The 27,907-nt window shown below is 41.6% G+C and overlaps 1 protein-coding gene across 4 annotated transcripts in view; it reads left to right on the forward strand.

Moving 5' to 3' along the window:
- The window catches only part of shisal1b (shisa like 1b), a 77,558-nt gene that overhangs the window by 25,949 nt on the left and 23,702 nt on the right, over positions 1–27,907 (forward strand). For 3 of the 4 annotated variants that reach the window (XM_063196103.1, XM_063196104.1, XM_063196101.1), the window contains exon 1: positions 20,092–20,428. The gene's annotated coding sequence lies outside the window, so the exon portion shown is untranslated. Of the gene's footprint in view, positions 1–10,538; positions 10,695–20,091; positions 20,429–27,907 lie in introns of those variants that run through there. The other variant, XM_063196102.1, reaches the window with a different exon arrangement.

Raw genomic sequence — 27,907 nt, forward strand, 5'->3', positions numbered from 1 at the left:
ATCCACCTGTTTCCAATTTTTTTCTGAAGTGGAAACGCCCAGAATCCAAGATGGCGGATATAATGGTCATGTTCTAAGTCAATTAAATGTAATGAAAAGAAACATGTCATATACATTTTTGGAATTGGTGTTTTTTATATTCCTTACACCCCTTCAACAAAAAACAACCTGGTTCCGCCCCCGCCCCTTAAGTTTTAGTACCAAAATCCAAGATGGCTGACATGACATAGCATTAATTATGTATTTGGTGTTTTAAGGTCTCTAAGTCATTGTTTTTTCTTGTATTTGTAATATTCACGATGGGTAAAGGACTGTTCAGTCAGCCATTACATGAACGTCATTCAAAAATTATTATATCTGTTTTAAAAATTCAACATGACACCAGAAAAGGCCTTGAACAGCTCTTTTTATGCCCAAGTAATGTGTCTTATCCTATTTATTTGTAGGATCCCCTCTGAATACAAAACAACTTGTTTTTATTTTCCCTTAACTTTCAGAAGCAAAATCCAAGATTGCTGACATTATAGCAAAATAAGGACATTTTAGTGCTTTAAACGGACAAAGGGACACTCCACCCATTTGCAATAGACTTTCCATTCTATGATAGTGTGGCCATTACTAGGGTCATGGGTGTGCACTGACTGGCATGTCAAAGAGCCTAGTTGTGTGAGCAGAGAGCATGGCAAGATTGTTGGAATTGGAGGAATGCAGCATCCTAGGCTGAACATTTGATTTCATAGCCTTCAGATGAGCTGAAGCACCCTGAATCAACTTTGTAGGCCTTGGCCTTGACACAGGCAGCCAAACCAGTGCATATGCAATACTGCTGTACAGGTAGCACTGCATAACAGGTACTGTACATGAATGGATTCATAGTAATTTTTGTTTGAACAATAATTTGGACCTGCATAAAATCTTCTGTGCTTAAATTCACAAATGAATGGTTTTATAGACCTGAAAGCGCTATGTTAATGTTGATTTTGCTATATGAAATGTCGGCCATCTTGAATTTTGTAGTGGATTTTAGTTTATGGGATGGCTGACTTCAGTCATGTAACAAATATTACCAATAAAAGTCAACAATGGCTTAATAGACTTAAAAAAAAAAAAACTAAATATGCCAATTTGGCAAAATATGATGTCAGCCATCTTGAATTTTGCCACTAAAAATGAAGGAAAACAATGGAAACAAGTTGTTTTCTATTCAATGTTCCCCTGGAAATAAAAAAAAGATTAACTGAAGAAATGCAGTCCTTAAAACAGCATTAATGGTGAATGTTCTGTACACAATGGCAGCCATCTTGGATTTGCCACTAAATATTGAGGAAAAAAATGGAAACAGGTGGATTTGTATTCGGGGGGGTCCTAGAAGTTAAAAAAATGCTGAATGGAAAAATCTATATGAAATGTTCCTAAACTTACAACTGAACCTGCACTACTTGTGTTTTCTCAGGATTTTTCCAATTTAAAATATCTTTTCTCAATTTTTTTTTCTTACTGACAGGTTAGGGTTAGGGATTGTTTTGGTCTGGGCACAGCTAGTTTTCTTTCATTCATTATATGAATTTGATAGCCTAGCAACCAACTGGAAAAGGTATTTCTCAAAAATATGTCTTTAATGACAGGTGAAGGTTAGGGAATGTTTTGGTCAGGGCACAACTTAAATTGCTATAGCATTATTTTGTTTAGGATTAGCATTTGGTATGTATTTTCTAATGATAGAGTTAACACAGTGCTGTGGTAATAGCCTATAGAAAGCACTTCCGTGTGCCCATCACGGAAAACAATTCCGTGTCCAGGAGCACAGAATTTTTGGAGAGCAGGCTGGCATTTGAGGTGCTGGCCAGCTTGAGAATGAATGAAGCTGCTTCACACACTGGCGCTGTATTCTCATTTTATTCAACAAGTATGATTTGGTTTATCCAACCTGTGGATTTTCTCAGATTTCTTACTTTCAAGTCTAAAACTGATCGTGTTTGGCTTCCTTCTTCTCCCAAACTGGTGACCTTTGAAGTACTGTAGGCCTATATGTTTTGTTACCTTCTAAACATTGTTTCACAAAAAAATGTTGCTCTGAAAACCCTGGCAGCAGGGATGGGATCTCAATTCAGTGTCATGCCAGCTTGTAAGGCGAGGAGACCTTTTCCCTACACAGGCTACTAATGAGTCATTATGCATATGTAATGTTCCAACCTAAAGGCAAACTGGTGGCACACCCTGCATGCAGTCGCCACCAGAAGCATCCAATAACAGCAAGCCACCTCACACCTCGCACATGTTGTCATAGCAACTTATTACACATTGAGACCGGGTGAGGGAAGAGTATCTTGTATTATGCAAATCTTTGACATTAGATCACATCACATCTTTCTTGTCATATATTAATTTCTAAGAAAGCGTGAACTGTATTGATTTTTTTTTCCAAATGTTAAAAAGTATGAAGCTAAAACTCTAAATAGAAAATGGAGCGGTCCCTGAATTGTTTATCATGCAAGATGTAACTGTTGGAGCCATTGCATGGATGTGAACAACACTGCAATTGCCATTCATGACATGTCCCATATTTCCTCAATGTTTAGGAAAGGGATTAGTCCAATCAATGAATGTTAGTGTAATTTTTGTGCAAAACCTTCCATGCATGATGGTAGGAGATGCACAGTTATCACTGCCCATGCCTGGAAGCTACGTACATAATAATTGGGACTGGTGTTGTCCAACAGTGAAAAAAATGTACACCTAGTATGTTAAATATCATTGCTGTACTAAATAACACTTCTAGCTTGCACAAACTAACTGATGCAACACATTAAACAAAGTCTTGGGGATTCTGTTCACAGGAAAGTGTTTTGCAGTAATGGGCAAAATGGATTCATTAGTTACAACCTAGGGCCACACATATATTCCAAATGACTTGGTTTTACCTGTCCAATTCAACCAGGTGATCATTCAACCAAATTACACAGGTAAAGCCATGTCATTTGGAATACGTGGCACTGGATTGTGAACTCATTTATCCATTTTGCCAGTCACTGGCTTTTTGTAACCTTTCTGTCAGAATGTGCTCTGAGTGTAAGTATGCTGATTATCGTTTCAACTTAGGGAAAAGCTTCACTTAAGTTAAACTTAAACTGTTCATATCAGTGGCCTGGCCCAGTTCGGGTGGGACCAGGTATCTGTTAGCGTTGTCTTATTTCCCAGTAGGCCTACGCTACTCTGGTTTGAAAAGTGGAGTATGTGTAGCTGGTCTGTAGTAGATTATTAAGTGACCCATCTTGGCACAGTGGTTCTACGAGGGAAGCCAGGGGCAGGGTAAAAATAAAGAACGATTTAGTTGCTGTTCAGACCACTCTTCAAAAAGATTATGTGGAGCACTGATCTTCTCTGTGTCCTCCTACAGCTTATCATAGCATGTTTATCTCCGGCGGGCCGCTTTGTAGCTCGTGGGAACGGTGGCATTGGTAGTGATAGTAACATGGTGACAGCCGCTATCGCCTAGGAGCCAATGAAGAGCCTGCCTCTTGTTCATTTCATATGGAAACTGTCAAGGCCAGATGGACACTTGGTCCCCCCCCCCCCCCCCCCTTCCGGCTTACTTGAAAAAAAAACATTTTGTATACTGTATGTGGTGGCCCATTAATCTGGTGCCTGTCTTGACACCAGGCCCAAACAAACTATCAAACTGCCAATTTGTCTCTTTGTGAAGTGTGTATTTGCATGGGAAAGAAAAATAAACTGATTTTTAGAAACAGATACAAAACAGCAGTCCCGCAGTGAAGTTCCAATTTGTACTGGATGTGGAAGTCTTTGGGTTTTTTTTCTCTCCTCAATTTCTTCACACTCTCATTCTTTGGGCAGCTGGCTGATGGCAATCAGGTTACCATGGCAACAGTTAAGACTGATGAAAAAGGACCACATACAGTGTATGTGCAAGGTAACATACTGAATTGACTATAGGTGAAAACTTTTGAGTATATTTGAGGAACATGGATGCACGTTATAGGTGCACTGTGTAATATTTTAGTAGTTCATTTCCACAATTGATACTGCCCATTCACAATTGCCACCTTTTTCATGAATTACTTACCACCACCATCAAATTAATTATTACACTTTTTATGCATGAAAAACGGAATCTTCTCCGTTCACCATTTTGATTGTCCAGAAATAGACATTTAGATGCACAACTCATTGTACTTTCGTCATACTAGTGAATATTAGTTTATTATTTTGTAAATATTCGTGAAAAGATCAAATTTGGCAATAGGCAGCACAGTTTCAAAGAGCAGCATAGTTGCAATTCCTACTCAAGCCACCATCCTACAGTACACAGTGAAGCTTTAAAGGATCAGTCATTAAGTTACCCCATCCCAATCAATATGCATGGTGTCAGTGCCCAAATGGAAAAAGATGCATTTTACTACCAACATACAAATAATTAAATGAAAAAATAAATAAATAAATTCCAAGGTTTACCATTAAAAAGCAAGGAGCTAGAATTTTACATTTGTTTATTATTGTTGAATAATTGCTGAATTAACATGTTAGACTGTCACCTTTAGCACAACTGTTAAAAATAATGCATAAATAATGGAGCCTCAGTGTAAGAACAGAGCTGCAGTCAAACATATATCTATCCATAGCTACAGCCGTTAAAACTTGATAACACCAGCTCTAGTAGCCTGGTTCTCACGCAGACCCTCGTGCATTTTCGCTCAACTTCTTGAGCTTGCACAAGGGTCTGGGTGAGGCGAGTGGAGGCCGAAGTGCTTCGTGCACACCATACTCGATCCCACAGATCCAATCACAATTGGGGGGCGGGGTGTTAACAGGTATGACGTAGCATCGTCCGCGACAACACAGTAGCACAACAACGTCCGCTTTCAATATGATTGGTTGAAGTAATTCAAAATAACACACATATTGAATTCTCTAATCAGGTTCGAGATTTTTTAAAATACACCCCTGCCTTGTCAGAGCTAGGCAAAGAACAAAGCTCCAGATGGATGAGAAACATCCATCTTGCGTGAGAACCAGGTTACAGCTCTAGAGGTTTGTCGTCAAAATAGGACATTGTTTGCTACACTTTTCAATGTTTTGTCATGTTTGAACTGAAATATTCCGTATCCATAACCATATCGCCCCCATGTTTGCCTTAAAAGTGTCGCTACCGTCACCTCACCAAGTAGCGCACAGTGCACCACAGTCCTCTGTGACTCTTTCGCACATCACTGATTCTTGAAAGTTTGGCAAAAACATGTCCCTGCAGTAAAATATTAATTCTGTTGAAAATCAACTAAATTTTCACAAACAAAATGAACCCAGGTAATGGCCAAGGGGTCTGTCACACGAATACACAGTTGTTTGAAATATTTAAGTGTAATTTTATTACTTTTCATGGCTATAAACCTGTCCACACCCTGTAAAAACGCCTGTCCCAAGGACTGGCATCATCATTTCAATTGACTTAAAATACAAAAATCACTAACAGAATTGAACAATATCACCATGATGTGGAAGACCATATTAAAGTGGTTCTACAGATGTGCACATAGTGGATGTAAAACAATATTTACTATTATTTACTGATTGCTCAAAATGTGTCCAGCATATTGGTCACCACTGTCAGATTTTTTCTAAAAGACAATAAAATCAGGTATGCACAAGGTAATTTTCATTACTGAGGACCCCTTTTCAAACCTTTAGCTCTACTGCTGCTTCACCATCACTGAAGCTCCTGTAAGTTTATTATTTTGTCCTCAATTTGTTAATTTGTTTGGACACTGGTACTGTCCCAACCATAAACTGTCAACACCGTCGGGGGTTTTAATAGTATTGTATTACATTAATGTTAATAAATATAATTTTTTTCAGAAAAGGTATGAAGCACCCAAGAAACAGAGCGAAAATGAAATGGCTAATGTGAACAAACAATGCATGATATTTAAAAGAGTGGTTTTTTTGTCTCACACCGTCAGATGTCACCACCGTCAGATTTTGTTCTGCTCATCATGTTGTTCCATATTTTACTAAATTGTGCTGGTTAATGAAACATTACTAGGCATGTTAGTAATAATTGTGATCCAAAATGATACTCTAGCCACCACTGAGGTGCATTTGGAGGTTTTTTTGTCAGAAAACCTGACGGGTGGTGACATCTGATGGAGTTCACCAAAAAAAACATGTTTTAAGTGTTTTTGTCATGTTTTAAGAATATGCGTACAATAAGTATCTACAGTTATGTTGAATTGTTAAAATAATTCACTTTAATACAGTAAACATGTGTTTTTACTTCTAATTCTGTCTGCCGCTGTTGACAAAACAAGAAAGAGCCCATTTTATGAAAAATGTTAAACATGGGGAGCTTGGCCAATGCATTCACTGCACAGCCAAGACCTACATCTATGATAATACACCTCTATATTTTGGATTTGAACAACTTAAAAGCTGTTTTTACCACATTTTCAACAACCAGTGGCTTACTTCCTAGATAATCTAACTAATGAAGTAAAAAGACATGCTCATACTGTGCACACACAAAAATAAAGTGTTTATGCAAGATGCCATTGACTTGAGAGGGCTATTTATTTTGCTAAATGCAGGGTACTAATTAGGCCACTTTCACCACTCTCAGATTACTGTCACCACCGTCAGTTCTTAAGTCACCACCGTAAGAAGGAGTTTTGGACATTTTAAAGGAATGTGCTTACAACATTTTCCTTAGGAGTTGTTGAAATATCAAAGTAATAGCCAATTTAAGCCTACACGAATATTTGTGAAATTACAAAAAAATGTTTGTTGTATTTAGGCGTTAAGTAAGCATCGTTTGACGGTACATATTTTAAAATTAGAACACATGAAACAGTATTAAAATAGAACAAAAGTGAATTTTCAACATTTAAAGGCATATGTGTGAACCAAAAAAATACACATAATCACTTAAAAACTCCAGATACATATGCAACCAAATCAATACAATTTTAATAACTTTTAATTGTGTCTGACGGTGTTGACAAAAAACAAGCTATGGTCGGAGAAAAGCCTGATTTCTGAAAAAAATACATAATGGGGAGATTGGCCTTGTGCATTTCTGAAAAGCCAAGACCTTAGTCTACAAGGATATACCATATAATTTTGTAATTCACTTTGTTTTTTTCTGTCAACATTACAACCTGTTTTAGCCACTTTCTCAAGAATCAGTGACATACAATTATTCCGCCGGTGAGCCCCTCTATTTCTGGACTAATTGATGTCTGTGGCACAAATGTGGCAAGTGAAGTCACTGGAATAGATCTGCCATCCCTTCCTTCACTAGTTCCTCCCACCTCCCCTCTTTCCTTCCACCACCTCGCCTTTTTCTCCGAGATGATCAAGGAGCCGTTTGGTCATTGTTCTCCCTCTTATCTCTCAGCTCGGCAGGAGGTGTCAACTCTGGTCTATTTCCTTCAAATACTCCTGCTCTTCGAGAGTGTAACCTAGACAGCCATTATCGGTTGAAACATGACATATTGAAAATCATAGGAATACACTTCAAGATGCCACCACCTTTTTAGGAGATGTATTTTATATTTTTATAGGGGATTGCATTCCATTTTCAGCATCTACAATAAAAAAATAGACTGTATTCTTTGGTTTAGGCTATTTTTTTGTCGCTGTGCTTTCCCCCATATTAAATAGGAAAATTTATCACACACACTGATCAGTAATAATGGACAGACTGTATGACCAGACGAAGCTCTATAATAATCTCTTGGTTCCCAGCTGGGCTTTACAATTCAATTCTGTGGCCCCTTTCTCTGCGACACCTTCTGTGACCCAGCCAGGGCCCTTTGTCTCTTTTTTTCCATCTCTCCCATTTCCTTTCCTTTCTTTGCCATCCAGTGCGCCAAAGATCGAATGCTTAGCCTTGCTCTTACCCCGCTGAGCGACGTGGGGCTGAAAATAACAGCGAGCGCTTTTCTCTGGCCCGCCTGACGTCACGCTAGCCATGGCAACTAGACTTTGTTGATGGCACAGCCCCACTCGCTGTCTTCAAACAGTCGTTTCCCACCAACTTCAAAGCACAAACCTCATCCACCTCTAATTGCACAGCGTTTGAAGCATCGCCCACCGTTCACCCACCCGCCCGCCTGCCCTGTATGCATGCATGCATGCATTCATACACATGCTACAGTACCTACACTCACCGTGCTCTCATGTTAGGACACGTTAGCTCAGACATGACAAATGGATGAAGACACACTCTGTCTAAAGAGACATGGAATTATTCATTGTGCCGTTGGTTCGTTCCTCGAGCACACTAGTACAAAGTTATATTTCTTTAAATTTATTTTTTTCTCATGTGTGAAGGGATGCATTTCCTATTAAGAGGTAATGAAACCTAGGCAGCATTGTTGATTTTTCTTGTACGTGAAGTGTTCTACAGACATGTACTGTATGATGGCAGAATCACTTGCTATTATAAAGCCAGTGTAGCAGGAGTTTTTTCCCAGTTCTTCTACGTAGAATTGTACTTGAACACCCTACAGCTCTCATAGAACTCACACAAACAGAACATATGGGCAAAATTTTAATCACATGCGATGGTACTTCTCGAAGGGTTAAAGGGCATCGGTGTTTACCCAGCGTCCTCCTGGGCTGGAAGGTAAACACTTTGAGAGTCATCACTCCCTCATCAGTTTCATACTCTTCAGGCGTCTTCTGGATTGAGGCAATTTCTCGCTGTCACCGTCACTTTCTCTGTTTACTTTTCCCATGTGGAGTGTGTGTGTGTGTGTGTGGAGGGGGGGGGTATACATGTGCGTGTCCGGAAGGTTTGTGTGCGTGAGTGCGTGCGTGCATCTGTGTGTGTGTGTAAGATTCTATTGCTATGCTTGGAGGCTCAGAGGCTCAAACAAATCAGATCTAATTCTGAATGTCAGTGGAAATTCATTCAATGCTTCTGGCCACCTGGAGCATGTTCACACACACACATGCACAGCACACGCACATGCAGGCACACGCACACACCCCTTAGTGGACTCCTCTATATTCTAGTATTTTAGTGGGGGTGTTTCTGTATCCACAAGGGTAGTTTGGCAACAACTACACATACACACTCTTTTACTCCCACGCTTGTGGGGCAAACCTTTTCATTAATGTCATGAAGATACAACAAAATAACCAAGAAAAGCATTGGTAGATTAGTAGGGAAAACAGTTCTCCAAATGTCCATAAATAACGCCCTTTTTCTGATTTTGCAATCTTAATGGTGATTTGTGCCCCATATGCGCCTATACTACAGATACGGTACACAAACAGATGCACACATTGTTTGGGAAGTGATCCGACATTGAAACATTCAGACAATGTGGAAGACGGGCACATGACAAGTGAGAACCGCTATGTCTGTCTCTGTCTGTGTGATCAAAGAAGAGCTGACAGGCCCCCCGGGTGGGCCCGTATCCGCTGCACACTGAACACCCTCCTTGTGCTGCAGGCCTGTGTCTCGGTGTAAACATGCTAACGTGATTGAGAGGTCTAAAATTGATCTGGCTATTTTGTTGCACCGAAATTGTTTATTTATTCTTTTTTTACATACCGGGATCTTATTGTTGAGATGATTTGGCCAGTTTTGTCATAGGGTTGTTGTTTGACTGTTATAATATAATGGAATATTACGATATTTTTTTCCAACACTGAATGTTATATGTGAACATTTCTTGGGTTCATGTGTGTTTTTTCCCTTATATTGAATGTGTGTTTCTTATTGCGTTACATAATGCTAATCCACAAGAACAGTATGCCCCTGGCACCTTCATGTGAGGGAGGCATAATTACCAAAATAATAATAACCATATAGTGTATTGCCTGTGCAATGTGCCATGTGCAATCATTAGGTTAATATCTCGCCCTCAGTAGCTCCATAAGTTCTGCATTAGGGTTTGGAAGCGAGAAGAAAAAAAAGAGAAAAATTAAAAGAAAGAAAAATCCATGCACAGGCTGTGTGCCAAATTGATCCGTTTGAAGGACTCTGTCCAGTGTTCCACTAATTACAATTGACGCCTAGCACCAATCAGTGTTGCATAGTTCTCACCCTCATATGCAGTCGAAAGCAGGCAAGCCACTCATGCTTGATGAGGACAGAAGAGGAACTCTCCATTCCAGCTCCACAGAGACAGCACAGACCACACTGAGGTTCCCTGTCTGTGTATGAGTGTGTGCATGTGTGTGCGCGTTGTTGTGCTGTAAGACTGAAGGCGGACACACACAAACATAGATGTTTCATGTTCAGTTCATTTAATTGTTGGCTGAAGGGACTGTCCAGCCTTTTCCTTCGGCACTGAGTGTCCTATATCAACAGCCCAGGCCAGGGAGGTAGGGAGAAGAGGAGAACATGTGAGAGATGGTGGGTGATGATAGCGTTATTTTTACGTTATCCAAATGTTTTCCATTAACATTATCCTAGTGTTGTCCTTCTACATTTTCCCAACGTTATCCTAACGCTGGCCATTAGTGTTATCCTAACGCTGCTGTTGTGTGTGTGTGTTATCTGCTATCAGGAGATGTGGGCTGCTGGAGAGGAGAGGAGAGGAGATGGCCGTGTCCTGTGTGTATCTCTGCTTTACGAGCCATCAGCAGATGGAGGGACAGGTGTTTGTCTTTGCACTGATGGGGAGAGGCGAGGAGAGGAGAGAGCTATCTGGCGATCTGCAGAGGTACTGTATGCTATCCCCATGTTTCCCTCTGGATTTCAAACCAAAGCCCATGTACTGTAACTGAATGAAGTACTCGCACACACTTACACACAAGCACAGTTCTGTTCACACAGACAACCGTAAATACACTGGCACCCAAATACACACACATGCACACACACACACACACACACACACACACACACACACACACACACACACACACACACACACTGACACACACACAGAAGCGTGCAAAAAGACAAGTCACACACGCGACTTGCTGTGAGAGAAGCGTAAAACTACGTTGGATGTTCTGTCATTACGGCATCAAATTGATTTTTCACCAGCGGTGACGTCAAATGAGAGCCACAGCTTGTACGGCAGCAAGGCTGTAAGTGACAGGAGCCATGAAATCCTCTCAGCAGTTAGTTAGTGTGCTCTGTCATGGAGCACCAGCTAATTGTACTCAATGCATGCTACAGGCATACAGCACGCCAGGTCTGGTGGCTCACACCTCATTCAGATCTGTACAGTGTTGTTTGTAATGGAACTTTAAAGGCCCTTTATTGAAGTGTTTTTGTCATCACTACATGAACATACGGTACAAAATAGAAAAATTAAAACCCCAATTAGGCAGGGTTTTTTTCCCCAAATGCTATTTTTCTTAACTGAATTCGGCTGTCAGCAGGCTTACAGCAGTTGTTCACACTATTCTTGTTTTGCCTTGTTTTGTTTCCATAATCAGCCTACTGTCATGACTCCTGGTAGGTTAGGTAGTGATTTCTTTTTTATTATTATTATTTCTGTAACCAACATTGTTTTGTTTTAGATCTAATTCAGTAGTCACAGTGTTGCACCTTATCAAATTCCCTTTCTTTGTAGAGGAATGAAGTTGACATTTGAGGCTTTGGATAGATGTCAAATGGGCATAACATTTGTATACAAGTGGAAGAGTGGTGTGAGTTGCAGCCTATTTATAGTCTGCTTGTGAAACCTTAATTGCCTGTCTTTGTTAGATGCATCTTGACATCCATTATGACTGAGAGGAACGCCGGCACTTGTATCAAGACCACCCTGACATTTTCACATTGACAGTAAGCTTTCCTCTTCCTGTCGGAAGCAGCCTACTCCTGAGAAGAGAGACACAGAGAGAGAGAGAAAGAAAGGGAGAGAGTGAAAGAAAGGGAGAGAGAGACAGAGAGAGGTTTCAGAGAGCTCTATATCTTATTGCCAAACATGACAGAGAGAAAGAGTGAAAGAGGAAGAGAGAGAGACAGAGAGAGAGAGAGAGAAGTTTCGCAGAGCTCTACCTCTCATTGAGAGAGAGAGAGAGAGAGAGAGAGAGAGAGTTCAGATATGAGAGAGAGAGAGAGAGAGAGAGAGAGAGAGAGAGAGTTCAGATATGAGAGAGAGAGAGAGAGAGAGAGAGAGAGAGAGAGTTCAAGGATCCATGTTGAATTGCAATGAAAAAAAAAGAAATTCAAAGGCCTTGATGAATCTCTGGTTATGAGACAATCCAGGTCAGTTTTGTGGGTAACTCCAATGCATTTCAGGATGGCGTTCATGTCCAAATCCAATTGAATACCATATGAAAGCCTTGAGTGACAGCAGCACCCTGATTTTTTAATTATTATTTTATTTTTTTGGTCCCTCACTTGTTAGAGCAGTGCTCAGTCCTCACACTGAATAATGCTGCATATGCCTCTCCACCAGGATGCATGTCATGGGGATAGGAATCTGATCTTTCTAGGAGTCTGGCGAAGTCCCTCTTCTACTCAGATACATGCACTCACACACAGAGAGAGAGAGCGAGAGAGAGAAAGAGAGAGAGAGACCATGAGCTCTCAAGGACTGCAGCAGGTTGATATATTCCACACGGTAAAGCTGTCAGCCAGTGTCTCTTAACGTGTGGTTGGGAATGGTGAGAGAAAAAAAAACCGTTGCAGACAAGCCAAGAAAAACCTCCTAAACCGTGAAGTTGTCTGAGAGGCAATAGAGTAAGCACATACTCTGTTAGTGCGTGCCTTGACCCACTCTGAGGTGGCCTTCACCGACGGTGTGTTTGACAAGCAGGAGATTGACTCAGTGTTGGGCGCTGAGCTCGCAGAGTGGCTTTGCACAATGCTTGATGTCCGTTGTTGAATAAGAAATGCCCCCCTCACTACACGTTTTAGCATGCAGCGCAAAAGCAGAGCAGCCAAGGCCACAGTTATAAAGCACACAAAGTATAAGGAATAAGGAGGCCAAGCAAGTCTAGCTATGAGTCATCCAGTGGATTGGCCAGCTCTGAACAAGAGTGTTAGTCATGAATATGTGATGGTGGCACAGCACGCTGCTGTTTTCCCATGCATCCACGGCTGCCCTTGACATTATTGTATTTTATATTAAATGTATAGTCATGAATCAATTGTATTGAATGCACATACGGAACAGGCTGCATACATGTGCTTACACAAACACATGCACTTGCACGTGCACGCACGCACACACACACATACACACACACACACACACAATGATTTGTGGAGATACACTTGTAGTTTTGTTGTTTTTGTAAGACAAATGGCAATACTCCAAGGAAAATGATTCACCGCGTGCGTCAATTCAAGTCCCACACAAGCTTCTCTATATGGTACCTGTCACTGATCCAGCACTGACTGATCCAACTCTTGTACTGAAGCCGACTTCTAAAGCATAATCCCTATAGGATGGCGCACATTTGGGACTTTTAAAGTATCCCCAACAGAATGACATGCATATGAGACCTCACAAACAAACATTAGCTGCAAGATTGGAACACCAGCAAGAATAGCAAGCAGTTTTGCCAAAACCATAAATTCAAAGAAAGCCGTGGGGGGCTCTGTGGCGCACCGTGCATTTGGGCTTGCAGGCCCAAGGGTTGCACCCAGGGTTTGAATCCGGCCTGGGTCATTTCCCATCCCTACCCCATCTCTCTCTCCACATTTGCTTCCTGACGCTCTTCAGTGTCCTACTATATCTGAAATAAAGTAAAAAAAAGGCCCATAAAAATATCTTTAAAAAAAAAAAAAAAATTCAAAGAAACAATTTTTTAGGACGAGGTATATTCATTTGAATCCAGTCTAATCTGCTATGGCAAGAGGTTGTTTGAGTTCGAGTAACCCCGTGTTCCTTTGTGTCCTTGTTTGTGGCCCTGAGACACCGTGTGCTGTGTGCTCCTGTTGATTCTGCTCCTCACCCATCACTTAATTACTGTAATTACCTTGATTATCCCCCCAGTGTAACCTGAGATCCAGCGTGTGGCCTTATGCTTGCTGAACAGTACAGTACAGCAAGTCATGTACTGCATCTGGACTTGTTCTTATCTGCTCTACTTGTTCTTTCCTCCAAATTGACTTTTTCCCTCATGTCTTTTTTAAAAAATCTAGCAGTCTTTTAATGTTTTCTTTGGTCTGTCATGTACCTGTTTGTTTTGTTTTTGTTGTTTTAACTGTCTGTCTAGATGTCGATGTTTGTAAGATGTTTTTGTATGTTTACTTGGCAAACTTACAATTGTATGTACGGTGGCTTCTTTACCTATTTGCGTTTTCTACATGTCTGCTATGACATGATTTGAGTTCTGTAGAACAATACAATACTGCAATATATGCAGAATCAATGCAACTATGCCATGGATAAATATCTCCAGTAAGTGTGCCAATACAATACAATACAATACAATACAACATGTAGTGCAGTATCACAACATATAGTGGTGCAGTATCACAATTATGACTATGAAAGCGCTTTCGAAATACACATACACATGGTATACACCAGGGGTGATAGCAGTCCGGCGCCGCGCCGGAAATCCGGCGTAGCGTGGCTGTAGAAAAAAATAAAATAATAATTTCCCCAATATTAATAAAATAATAAACTATCGCGTAGGCCTTCATTAATGTATGGTGAAAATAAATGAGCGCGCAACAGCCTGTTGTAAGAGACGCGAAAGGAACCCAAATGAGTAGCAGCCCATAATTGTATCATCCCGACATCTTACTGAAAAATGTATCAATTTGTTACGTCTTGCTCTTGAGTCACTCACCACATCACTGGCGGCAGTCTTCTAGTTCTAGTGAAAGGAGAAGTAGATTGGCTGTCAGTATGCACAGTAAAGAGAGTTTCTAGGCCCTACTGGTTACCCTTCTCAGATATTTTCACTGTCGACGGAGGCAAATCCAAAAATGGCATCTCGTTATACTGAAGAAACGGAAGAAAGTACTATAGGCCAAGTCTAGACCATTTGGATTCCGATAAAAATTAGCAACTATTGTTAGCACAAATCCACATGGCTTGCTAGTTGTGATGGGTGTGTTGAACCGTGTGGATGTCAGTGGAATACTAGTGAAATTCTGTGATCAAGAAAACGTTTGAAGGTAAGGCCATTTAGTTATTAATTTGCCCACTGTGGCATGTTGGCTTGGGCCCGAATGATTTTGCCTTGCGCAGGTTACTCCAAAAACCTGACCATAAACGGCTTATTGATGCGCATAAACGGGCTCAGTGAGAGTATGTGTTTGAAATAGGTTCGTCTATTTTCCTCATTTATGTGCGCTAAATGACTGCGCAATGTTGACAAACTTTGATGGAGATGGACGTTCTTTCAAAAAAAGTCTGTATGCTCAAAACGGTAGGCTATGCTATGCCCGTCATGATACTTTTTTTTCTAGGTGTAGTGCGTAAATGTGGTCTGCATTGGAATAGCGGCTACCATTGCGACATGTCCAAATGACAATGGAATGCTTGGATCGCTAATGTTTGGCAAGCCTAGTTAGCCTACACCCCTTGTAGGCTAGTGTGAGCTGAGTTCGTGGATTTTGGTCTACTGTTGATTGAGGGATGGTGTTTTGCGTCATTCCTGACAAACCACGTGTCAAACTGATTTCAGGAGATGTTTATATTAGTTATGCTGACTAAACCAACGCGCTCTGTGAAAACCCCCAAAACAGGCCTCGCACAGGTTCACACAGCCTTTCTCTCTCGCGCGCTCCCTGTCGTAGCCCTTCTGCGTAATCGAATCCAGTTATTCCACGCACGATGCACAGGTTGTATTGTCTGCACGCTCTGGGCTACTTAATCCCTACTCTCGGGCAGGGGGCAATTATCAATATCAGACTCTCATGAACTTCAAATACTTGGCTTGCGTTCATGTGGCCACCACGGTGTCACCTAGACATGCAGTGAATGTTCATCTTATCTTCACGCCCTGTGCTATTTTCATGTAGCTTAATTCGGTCATGTCTTTGTTTTTGTTGCTTTCTGTTATCTTTTCAACTCGTAACATTTGTAATGGGCGTGTGTACACGCGAGTGATTTTCATGTATTTTTAATTGACTACAATGCGAAAGTCGCGCAGTAGTCACACAGGCTATATATACTGTCCTGTCCGTAATAACCACTGGTTCTGTCATCCGTGGAGTCGAAATATGCGATGTGAACGTGGGCCTGCATGTAGCCAATCATGCGCTTGTGCCCTAAATATCATGTACCGGTAATTCAAGGGCGTTATAGGGGTTATAGCACAGCCCTTAAACAATCTGTGGTTATAGGTAGACCATGGGGCCACGAGTAGGCTATCTAAACGTATGTCCAGTAGCCTATACAAGTTATATGAGCAATGTCCCCAATGAAAATGAAACTTATGCAGCTTGCAGCAAATGTCATGTCATTTAAAAGTATTGCTCAATTAATTGGTAATCACCTCCTCTATTTTGGACAGAGTGTAGTTACTGTACTTTGGAGTAGTATTGCCTCCTACTGACCTGTCTTGGTATGGCTGCTACATATGTAGCTTTCAGTTAATTCAATGTGGTAAAATATGCACCATGTTTTCAGAAATGCATTCTGGTGTTGAAATGTTTGCATTGGTTCAATACCCACCTCAATAACTTTAGTGCAACATCACAAGCCTAGAATGCATTTCTAACTGCATACGTTGGTATTCGTTTTTACAGCTAGAATTGAACGTGGTGGTCAGTTTCTTTCAGCCAAGTGCTGTAGCCTACCAACAGGGAAATGATCTGTGTTTTCGTGAATAACACTATAGAAATAATGCAAAAATGAAAACATTATCTTAAATGTTTGAATAATGTGTTTGAATAATAATAAGGCCTACATTACGTCTCATATGCAGTATGTCCCGTCGTCCCCCGGCCCCCCCTCCCCGACCAGGAAAAAAGTTCAGGCTCAGGATTTTTTTTCACTATCACCCCTGCATACACACACATACATACACATTCCCACATTCACATACCAGTCCAGTTTAATCTGTTTACTTAAATATGGGCATTTACTTAGCTATTCTCCTCTATGCCACTGTGTTACGTTATTAGTTGTGTGCAGCAGTGCCACTACACAGTGATGCCATATATGCAACCTCCCTGTCTCCCAGACAAATATCTTCCTGGTGGAGACAAATAAAGTAACCTAACCTAACCTAACCTAATATGACATTATGTCGAGCGGTCTGTCAGTGTGTTGGAAACTGGCTTGCTTTTTGGAGGTTTTGCACGCGACGTACTCGTAGGTCTTTTGGCCTTGTCTATCCTAAATGCCATTCTATAGTTTTCTGTTCTGCAGTTGCATGTTGATCAGTAAGGTATATCAGGGGTATACTAATTTAGGACCAGGCTGGCAGACACACCCTTAATTGGTGACTACTGCAGCAGCAACAGGAAATGTAGTGAACACTGCTATTTTGTTTCCTTCCTGTCCTTCTTTCTATGTTGAATTTCCCTGTAAAGTCCCTGAGCTGTCTGGCTGGTTGGAACTCATAAGCTTATGTGCTCAGACGCAGACATAGCTCCAGGCATCTCCATTGGCTATTGGCTGTTTGACTGACACTGCCCTTTAGACTACCCTCGGCCATCCCCCGGTCAGCCATGTCATCATGCGCTTAGCCAACTCGGCCAGCCCCATCAGCAGAAAAGGTCAATATATGCAGAATCAATGCAAATATGCCATGGATAAATATCTCCAGTAAGTGTGCCAGCCACGCGATGGCACGGAGCCCAGGGCTCGTGTGTGTGGTGTGGTGTGGTGTAGGGTGGCGTATAGCCTACAGTATGTGATGACAGCTCCATATGGTTCCCCCTGCACATCTACATCCCATAACAGCTTCAGGGGGACCACTCAGAGGGACATTAGCATACCACCACCAGCACAGTAGCACACAGTCCTCTCTCCCAGTAGGCTATACTCTCTCCTGCTAACTGGCACAGCACAGGGTTGTTGGGAGAGACCATAGAAGCTAACAGCTCACTCTGCTACTGTATAGTTGAATGGCAAAGTGGAGGGAGTGTTGGGAGGGAGTATGCAGTCAATATTGCAGTGTTAATTCAACACTTAGCTCTTTAAGCGTTTATTTAGCCCTACAACTGCCCACTAGCCGTAACCGGTTGCCTCTGCTCACTGGAATAGTGTTGTTGGGTTGCTTCTGGAAGGAGGGCTTCTCTTTGCACTGCATTCACATTCTTTTTGCATTGTAACCCACAAATAGCAGGTTTTTTATTAGCCACAGGGCATGCAGAGTGCAGTATCATCTCCAAACAATCCTTGGCATGTCAGTCAGCAGAGCTCTCACTGCATTTCCAAGGTGAAATTGTAAAATAATGGCTCTTCACGCTGATGATTTAACCTCACCCCAATGTTTGTAAGTCACTCGAGGCAAGGTCCATGCAGTTTCACACTGCTATTGTTCCTTTTTTTCCAGTGGTAAGGAAATACAGCAGCGGTGACCTCCTTACCTCTGTCTGTTAAAAACAGGGACAGCTGGTGTGGCGGAAAAGCACTGAGATGCAGCCTAGTAAATAAAGCAAGACATTCTTGTCAAAGAAATGACATGAGGGCCATAGATGTGGCATCTAAGAAAGAGACCAACCATAGCGATAACATTCTGTGCCACACAGTAGAAGAGCAGAAATGCTTTTTCAATTGCACCAACCCATCTTCAAGGATATAACTGTAACTGTGTCCGCTGAAGTGATTACTATTCTTTAGGAGACCTTTATCAAAATGCAGAAAGATGTTGTGATCAATTTGAGCTGAAGACAGTTAGTAGTCTGTAGCATTTGGAGATAATTGCCCATGTGTCTTCCAGCTTATTCTTACATTTTGATATGTGACAGCTTCTTATCTGAATTGACCTTTTACACGCACAGTAGCAAATGTAACCAGTGTTGGTAACAACTCATGTCTGAAACTCATTGGACTCAAAGCTGAATACAATCTGTCACCACTAACAATACAAGGGAGGTGTAGGGGAACAAATCATCTTAAGCCCTTAGCACAGAGCCCATGTTATCACATTACTGTCACCAAAAAGGCGAAATGGATATTGTCATAGCAATGTTGTTATGATGTAGTTAAGTATTTTCAGCAAATAATAGTGAATCCCATCTGCAGTAAGAGGCTACGCTTAAGTTATAGTGCTCACAGGAACACTAGTTTTGCTGTGCTTGAAGAACACCAGATTCTCTCATAGGCTGGGGTGACATTATGCCACTTGTGTTTGCTTTGGTACAAACAAATGTTAAAAGAGCTCTTGATGTGAGATCTGTGCCTGGAAAAGGCTGAAATGCAAGTAATGTGACGTTGCCACCCCTTGAGACATGCGGTAGTAGCTTAACCGCCCACCCCCACCTCTCTCTCCTGGAGCTCCTGAAATATCTGGAATAATGAGACTGAATAGATTTCAATTGTTTGTTCCAGTTGTGCGTTTGTACCCTGAGGAAGGTCCAAAAGCTGGCCAAGTAAAAGAACAAAAAGGATTTGTGTGTGCAGTCGTTTTTCTTTCAATGTTCACAGCTCCTGGAATATCTAAAATCTCTCTCCTCCACTAGCAGCACCACTGGCTGAGCAGTGGTTTTGACATCAATATTTAACGGACTATGGGTTTGATGATCAACATATAGATTATACAGTGGTTTCCAATGTTAAATTTACAAGTGTACCCACATTCCTTATTTTCCAAGTGTTTTGGGAATTCTACACAGTGATTTTGAATTGATTGATGGTTAAATATTTGCTTTGAGTGTAACTGCTTGAAAAAAATTAGCAGAGGTATCAGTTGGCCATGTGCTTATTTTTTTCTCTTTGTATGATCCTGTCATGCACTCACACCCTCTCTGTCTCTTCCCTCCCATCTCTCTGTCTGACACAAACACGCGTCGCGCACACACTCCCAACACTAGTCTCCAATGCACGCTCTCTCCCTCCCTTTCACCCTCTCTCTCACTCACTCACTCACTCACTCTCTCTCTCTCTCTCTCTCTCTCTCTCTCTCTCTCTCTCTCTCTCTCTCTCTCCACCCCCACTTTCCCCTCCCTCTCTCCTCCCCTCACCCTTCACACATACTCACTCTCTCTCTCTCGCTCTCTCTCTCCCCATCCGTATCGCATCATCTCTTCGCGTGCGCTCACTGCTCTCTTTCGCGTTGACTTTTGCTGTGCTCTCACCACTTGGAAAAGAACGCTGAAGCTTTGGACTATAGTGCACTTCTTCACCATATTCTGCTTCAGTTTTCAGTTTTTCTTTTCCTTTCTCTTTTTTGAACTCTCATCCTGAGCTGTTGGTGGTTTTCTCCATCTCCGTCCTGTGAATAAGCAGAATGTTTATGGTTTGTTTTTGCGAGGAGTGGTAACGTGAGACATCTCCACAGGCATGGAGTTAGTGGAGGAGTAATTGACCAGCCACAGCAGGGGGAAGACCCCTTTTCACAAGGAATGTCTTTAGAGGTGAGTGGAGAATGAGAGAACTGGGGTCACTGGAAAAGGCAATGCCTTGTGTGTCACCAGCACATGGTACCAGCGGATAACACTGATAGCTCTTTGTTTGTAAAGTTTAGACGCCTGTCTTTCCTTTTGTCTGTGACTGCGCTTTATACTGTATTATAGAGTGGTTCTGCTCATTATAAATTGATAAGTATCATCTTGACGTTGAGAACATGAAGAGCCTTTGCGCTGTAATGAAAAGTTCATCTTAAATCGCTTGGCAGAACTCTGCGTCTCTTTTCCCTGCATCTCGTCTCTTTTCCTCTCTGTTTTTAAGTTCCATAAATCAGTTCATCTCAACTCACTGTTTGTTCACTTGGCTTAGAACACTGTCTGATATCCAGGTGGACTTCGTCTTTGTTTCTCTCTCTCTCTCTCTATATATATATATATATATATATATATATATTATATATATATATATATATTATATATCGCTCTCCATCCTTTTCTCACTCTCTCTTTCTCTCCCTTGACTTTCCCTGTGCTCGCGAGGCAATTAAATGGGATTGGCAAGCTGTATTGGTAACTTGGAAACAGGCATGTGGGGGTGGGCTGTAGCGCATGAGGGGATTTTAAAAGGAAAATAAAAGGAAAATCCCTCTGTGCTCCACTGAGGCAGCCTTCTCCCAGACTAATGATATTATTTTACACACTGCTGTGTGTTTGTGTGTGTGTGTCTGTGTGTGTGTGTGTGTGTGTGTGTGTGTGTGTGTGTGTGTGTGTGTGTGTGTGTGTGTGTGTGTGTGTGTGTGTGTGTGTGTGTGTGTGTGTGTGAGAGAGAGAGAGAGAGAGAGAGAGCGTGCGTGCGTGCGTGTACTGCATGCATGTGTGTCTGGATGTGAATCCCTTGCCAGAATGTGTGTTTCCACATGTATGATATGTGGGTATTAGACCTACAAACAAGGAAAAGGCAGTACTCATTTCAGTAATCATTTCTTACACATCTTTGATTCCTGTGTTGACCCCTGCTTCTCCGTGTGGCATGTGTTTCCACACGAGTGTGTAATAAGAAGACAGGGCAGGTCACCAGTGAGATGCCGGGCAGCTGAACATACAAATCTGAGAGGATTTGGGCTTTCTGAGACCATTAGCAGTAATGCACTTCATCACAGCAGACAGAGCTGAGAAGGTTAATCGTTGTACATAGAGCAACTTGTTATGAATAATGAGTTGATATTCATTGTAGAGAACTCTTATGAATAATGAGTTGATATTTTCGGAGAGAGGGAGCCACAGGGAAGGGTACCTGCCAGCAGACTTGTTGTTAAATTGTCTACCTGCAATACTGCTGCGACCGGCCCCTCCCCCCGCCCTCAGGTCAAAGGTTAGACAGCCGATAGAGCCTCCCGGTCAGCTTGCTCCCATATACTGTTTACTCTGGGTGAGAAGGACATGGTTTAATATCCAACTTCATGAAAATGTTATTTCATACCGTTTGTTGTGTTGATTAAAGGAACTACTACCTCACAGGAGGATAAGGTCATGGATGGTGTACCTATTATAGGAAAGCTGTTGGTTACATAGAAGCAAGAACTACAAAAGGCCAGGCATAGGCATTGGATCCATAAATTATTTTAAAAAGCGTTATTCATAGAAGTGAACAAAAAGCCTGGAATAATTCTATTTTCTATATGCTTGTCAGGTGTGGGTGTAGGTATTCTTTGAAGGTATCAGAAATCTATGACGGCCCATTTGGACTGCTATGGCAGTATGCTATGTTACTGCTATGACCAATAGAAATGAACTACAGTAGACATGTGTAAAAGCACTTGCCAGTGGGTTGAGTTACGACTGCATACAGTACAAAACTAGACAAGATGCAATGCTACACTCGAGTGACAACTGCCTTTATGAAGGTACAGTATTGTAACTTTGCATCTGGGCTACTCAATTGATTTGTAATACAGTGGTCTGCCATGTCTTACCACTTTAACTAACAAGTAAATAACAGGAAGAAATGTTCTTGCTGCCGTGGAACATCTACTGTAGTGCTTTTGGGAGAAACATTACTAATTAATGTGTTCTTGTGGCCTCTTGTTATGCTGAAAGGAGCTTTTCCCCCTTCAAACAGCAAGTCTGCATTTAGCTGCTTGATACATCTTGGTTTGCTTCTGATAAGCAAAATGCATCAAGTCAACACATTTTCTGAAACAACGCCTCCGTAGTCCCAACAGCCCCATACTGTAGACTGTATATTTTCACAGAAGGGTTTGTTGTGTTAATTCAACACATAAAATAAGGCCAACACTATATCAGTCTACATATTGAATTAACACGGCAAATGTTACGTGTTGTAATGAATAAATGCATATTGGAGTGGCAACTTGACAAGACGCAACAAAATGCAATGTACCTAAAGGTTATAATTAGGTATTTATTTATTATTATTATGTTTCTACATGTAGTTACACCAACAAAGACTCCGTAAAATAATGGTACCCAATGTTTTTAGTAGTGCAACACCTAGAGAAATGTAGGCTCAGTGTTACAGAATGGCTTCGACCATCACCATTGCTCCTGAAAGGAAAATTTTGAAGTGAAACAATGGCCTGCTAAAAGGTCATGACAAGTGTGTTTAGTCTGGATCGATTCTTAGCTACATCGTTGCATTTCAAAGTGGACCAGTTTTACCATTTTGGTTGAAAATGCTAAATTGACTTGTGGTACGGTGGGCAACCAGTGACCAAGACAATGTCTTTTTAAAACCATGGAACAAGCTTGAAAAAGCGTAATACTTGATGTACAGTGATGGTATATCAGAAGTCTTTGTAGGCCACCACTGACCTTTTTTTGGCAACATTTGCATCTTATTGAATGTTGTGCCAGGGATATTCTCAGACAGATCTGTACATGAATATTAAGTGATTAATGGATCAATATTAATTGATCTTACCATAAATGTGTCTGGATGTGATGATGAAGGTGGATGAATGTTTGGTCTTGTGTATTGTACATGTATAAGGCTATATAGGGTGGGGCCTGAAAGTCCAGACATACATCCATCCCCAGGTCTTGACAACACAAAGGATTTTCCCATTTGGAGAGGCTCATCTTCCCATCAATACCAATTATCTGACAAGCCCAGCCACTTCACTGGCCAGGGCCAACCATGTCATTACAGGAAGGCCATTACCTTTGCTGGATCACAGTAAAAGAAAAGAAAATACAGTGTTACTGTAATTCAACACTTGGAGAGTACTATGGGATCAAATACACTGTCGAAGATGGCAAATTGACTCTCTAAGTGTTAGATTGACACTGCATGTGTTTACTCTGTTGTTTTGGTAGTGCTTTGATTGATCGCAGGTTAACTGTGTCTTTATCCATCATGAGATTGTCCTCTCCGCTGACGTGGAATTGTGGCAATCAGTGTAGTGTATGATGCTGTTTTGTCTGTCTGTTTTCAGATTGGTGTCCAATGATCTGACCAGGTCAAGTAAAGGGCAGTGTGTTATGGGGGGGGACTCTATGACCCACATGATTTATAGCAGTCTGTTTCTCTAACATAACAGTTTAGTGATGGCTTTTTGTGAACGATATAAAACATGTCGGTTTCGAAAAACAAAGAGAACTCTCTCTTCGTGCCGTGGATGACGGCCAACAGGAGAGCCGAGAGCCAGGAACTGAGGCGTCTGTTAACAGGAGATGACAGTTATGCAGGAGGCGCCATTGCCGCAACCCTCAGCCCTCACACCATCCCGGGAATGTTGCTGTTGTTGAGTGGGATTGCACGCAGCAAGTGAGTAACTCCACTGTCACATTCCCAGACGTGTGACTGAAGAGTAGCAACTCGGTTGAGTGCTAATCAGCATGCTGTTTTCGTCTTTTCGGCTCTATAAATGAGCTACTTACTTAGTCATCCATTTTGGCTTTGTTCATGTTCATTGTTCACTGAGAGTAGATGACTTTATTAGGAAAATATAACAGTTTTTTTGTTTTGTTACACGTTGCTGTTGTTGCTAAAATGTTTTTCGTGCAATTTGGCTCTCACCAAGATCCTCCAAATGCTTTACCCAGGAGGTAGCGCAGGAGGTAGCGGAGGGTGGTTATGAAATACTTTTCCTAAAAGTTGAAACTCTTAGATCCATGACCAAGTTGATGTTAGATTGATCTGATATGGACATACATATTGTTTGACATGAATTTGAGAAACAATCCTGTGTGTGTGTGTGTGTGTGTGTGTGTGTGTGTGTGTGTGTGTGTGTGTGTGTGTGTGTGTGTGTGTGTGTGTGTGTGTGTGTGTGTGTGTGTGTGTGTGTGTGTGTGTGTGTGTGTGTGTGTGTGTGTGTGTGTGTGTGTACATGGGCCTCACATTATTCAAATAAGCTGTTCTTTAGGATAAGGAAACCTGCATAATGAAATGCAGGAGTGTGGAAAAGCAAATGCTTTAATGAGCAAATGAATAACTGTGTTTGATGTGTAGAATTTCACACAATAGGCCATAATTGAAATTATAGTGAGAAATGCATGATGTGTTATTGAGTGAAGGGTGCTTTCATAAGCTTAAGCCATTGAGGGCTACTGTGTGTAGAACTGGCTGATGTTTTAGCTGAGAAGGTATGTAATTATCAAATGTAGGTACCTGGATACTTAATTAGCTTGATATTGATTTGCATTTTGTCTGTGATTTAAAGGAGGCCCGATGTGTGGGCTACATATATTCTTTCATACCATTTATGATTATTCTAGCAGCAGGGTTTATGGTTTGCTGCAGTTATGTCATTTTCAGGGTCATTGTCAGTGTCTTTGGATGTTTATTTCAAACTTCCTTCCTGCCATATGGAGTCCAGAGTCATTGAATATGGTAGCTAGATAGCATCAGGGAAACGGCTGTCCCTTGGAGTGGACACTAATCTAATCAAAGGGCAAATCGTATCAGGCTGAATCACATTACAATGAATTCATGCCTTGCTTACAGAATACTTTGGCAAATGAGTCAAGAAGAGAATAATATGGGCAATACTATGTAATGGCCAACCTCACCGAATCTACACGGGGGGTTCCCAACATTTTCCAACTTGGGGCCCACTTGAAGTTTTCACAAATGTTTGGGGCTCATCTCTGGCCAAATGAACAATACAACTCAAATAAATAGTCAACAGCAACACTCACATAATAAATATTATTTGGATTTTTAGAAAATGATTTCAGGGCCAGCCCAGCCACGGCTCTAATGGCGCGGCACTGGACTGCTATGCCGGCGACCTGGGTTCGATTCCGACCCAGGTCATTTGCCAATTCTTCCCCGTCTCTTTCTCCCAACTCGCTTCCTACCTCTCCTGCACGGTCTTATCACAAAAAATAATAAAAGGCTTCAAAAAATAAAAAAAGGTATACCTTCAGGGCCCACCAGTCAGCCCTGGCCCACAGTTTGAGAATCACTGCTATACACGGGTCACACTGCATTATTGTCCATCTAAGGTACTGTACTTAAAGTATGGGTACGCTGTATACAGCTAATAAACATGGTAGATTGCCTATCGATATCGTGTGTTGTTGAGAAAATTCATATTGATTTTTGCCACCGAGGGAATACTAAATGGAGATTTGCAGCTTTACTTCACATCTATTAAGACGGAGGATGAATGCATATGCAGGAAGGAGAATTATCAAGGGGGAAAAAAGAAGACAGGGGACTGCCTGCTGTGAAGTGAGATATCAATAGCTTTATTTCACTGCTCAACCTTGACCATCTGTTCAGCTATTCTCTACCTTGGCACATATACGGTAAGACAATACAGACCTGTAATGAATATAGCATAATCTATATCATTATGGCTTTACAAATACCTAGCAATGCATGCAAACTGAAAAAGGCTTGCTCCTTCAAAAGCTACTCTCAATGTTGCTAAATGGGCACAGAGAATAGTTCTGAAATTAGTCTAAAAGCAGACAACTATTTTGCGCAGCACTCTTGGGAGCCTCTAGAAGAGAAACGTTGACATTCAAACAGTTGTCTTGGCAAGCAGTATCCTTGCAAAAGGGCAGCAAACTAATAAACAAACTAAAAACCTTGGAGAGAAAGCCCTTTCAAAACATTTAAGTGGAAGCATTGCAGCAATGAAAAAATCGTGGCCTAGAAATTACAATCTAATATTAAAATAGAATAAGATTGCAAGAAAAATTCTCATGATTTTCAAGCTGTAAGCATATTGATTTTCCCCATAAAACTATGTATCTCCCTATTTTGTCTCATTATGTTGTCTACTCAAATGAAAGGAAGTATAACTGTCAGATGTAGTTACATTTATACAAAAACTCTCGTTTTGCCAAGTGCCTCTGGGTCAAGGCTGTGTTGGGCCAAGAATCAGATGTTTATGAGAAAGCGCTGAGTCTCAGCAAAGAGACGTAGAGCCAGTAGATTCTAAACTGATTTCTGCTGCAACCCCCTTTTGGACCCAAGAATATTTTGTAGACCCCCACCCCCTCATTCCAATATTCCAAACGCCCAACATTTGAATACTGCTACCAGAGAGAGTAGAGAGAGAGGTTCCATTGGCCCATTGTTTCCGGGTTCTATTATTGCAAGGGGGAGGGTGGGGGGTGGGGGGGGTCCCCCTTTAGGCAGACCTAGGCAGACCTAAGGGACTGTTCTATTCAATGAGTATTATGACACGCCCCTTTAGGCAGACCGAAACCTGGTCATGTTAGGTGCCCATAGCAACCTATTACATTGGCATATCTCTATATACTTAAAGAATCTCTGCTGCTACTGTAGAATTTTATTTTAAGTCCCTTCTTTCTTCCTCCCTGCAGCACCTCCACAACCTACACCCCAACACCCCACCCCCCCCACCCCCCCCACCCCAATGGGTCCCAACTCACATTTTGGGAACTACTATCGTAGGCGAGTGCACTGAGCTGGTTTATGTCCAAAAGAGTGCAAGACAAGCCCCCCTTATTACCATCATTACTGGGCCCAGAACAGACAGAACAGCCTGTCCAGGAAAAAAAAGAAAATCAATTTTTCCCATTTCCTGTCAACAATTAGCGTTCCATCATCTCCATTAGTAGCCTACAGTAAGTGCATCTGACTGGGCGCTGTGTTGTTGTTTCCCACAATACGATAGGGAGATGGCGCACCGGAAAGAAGCACAGGGTCAGGAGGCTGTTGCTCTGCCAAGTAGACCATAGACAACAAGGCAATCTGATCCTCTCTGCCAGGTCAATCTTCTCATGATATATTTCAGCTTTATGGGCATTGAGTCACTCCCCATTAGTCAGACGAAATTGCAGGTAAAGTAGTGATTTAAAAAAAAAAAAATTAGAGCATCTGATGGATTCGCTGAAAAAAGGGATTTGTGATGTAGTACCATCCTCTGGTTGGTCCAGAAATACAACATCAGACTGAATGGACTGTAACCTAAATATGTTACTGCGTCTCGGTGCAATATGGAAACGGGAGTTTGCAGTTAATTCTTTCTGCCTTGAGTTTAGTTG

This window comes from Engraulis encrasicolus, chromosome 4 (genome assembly GCF_034702125.1).
Source record: "Engraulis encrasicolus isolate BLACKSEA-1 chromosome 4, IST_EnEncr_1.0, whole genome shotgun sequence".
Taxonomy (NCBI): Eukaryota; Metazoa; Chordata; class Actinopteri; order Clupeiformes; family Engraulidae; genus Engraulis; species Engraulis encrasicolus.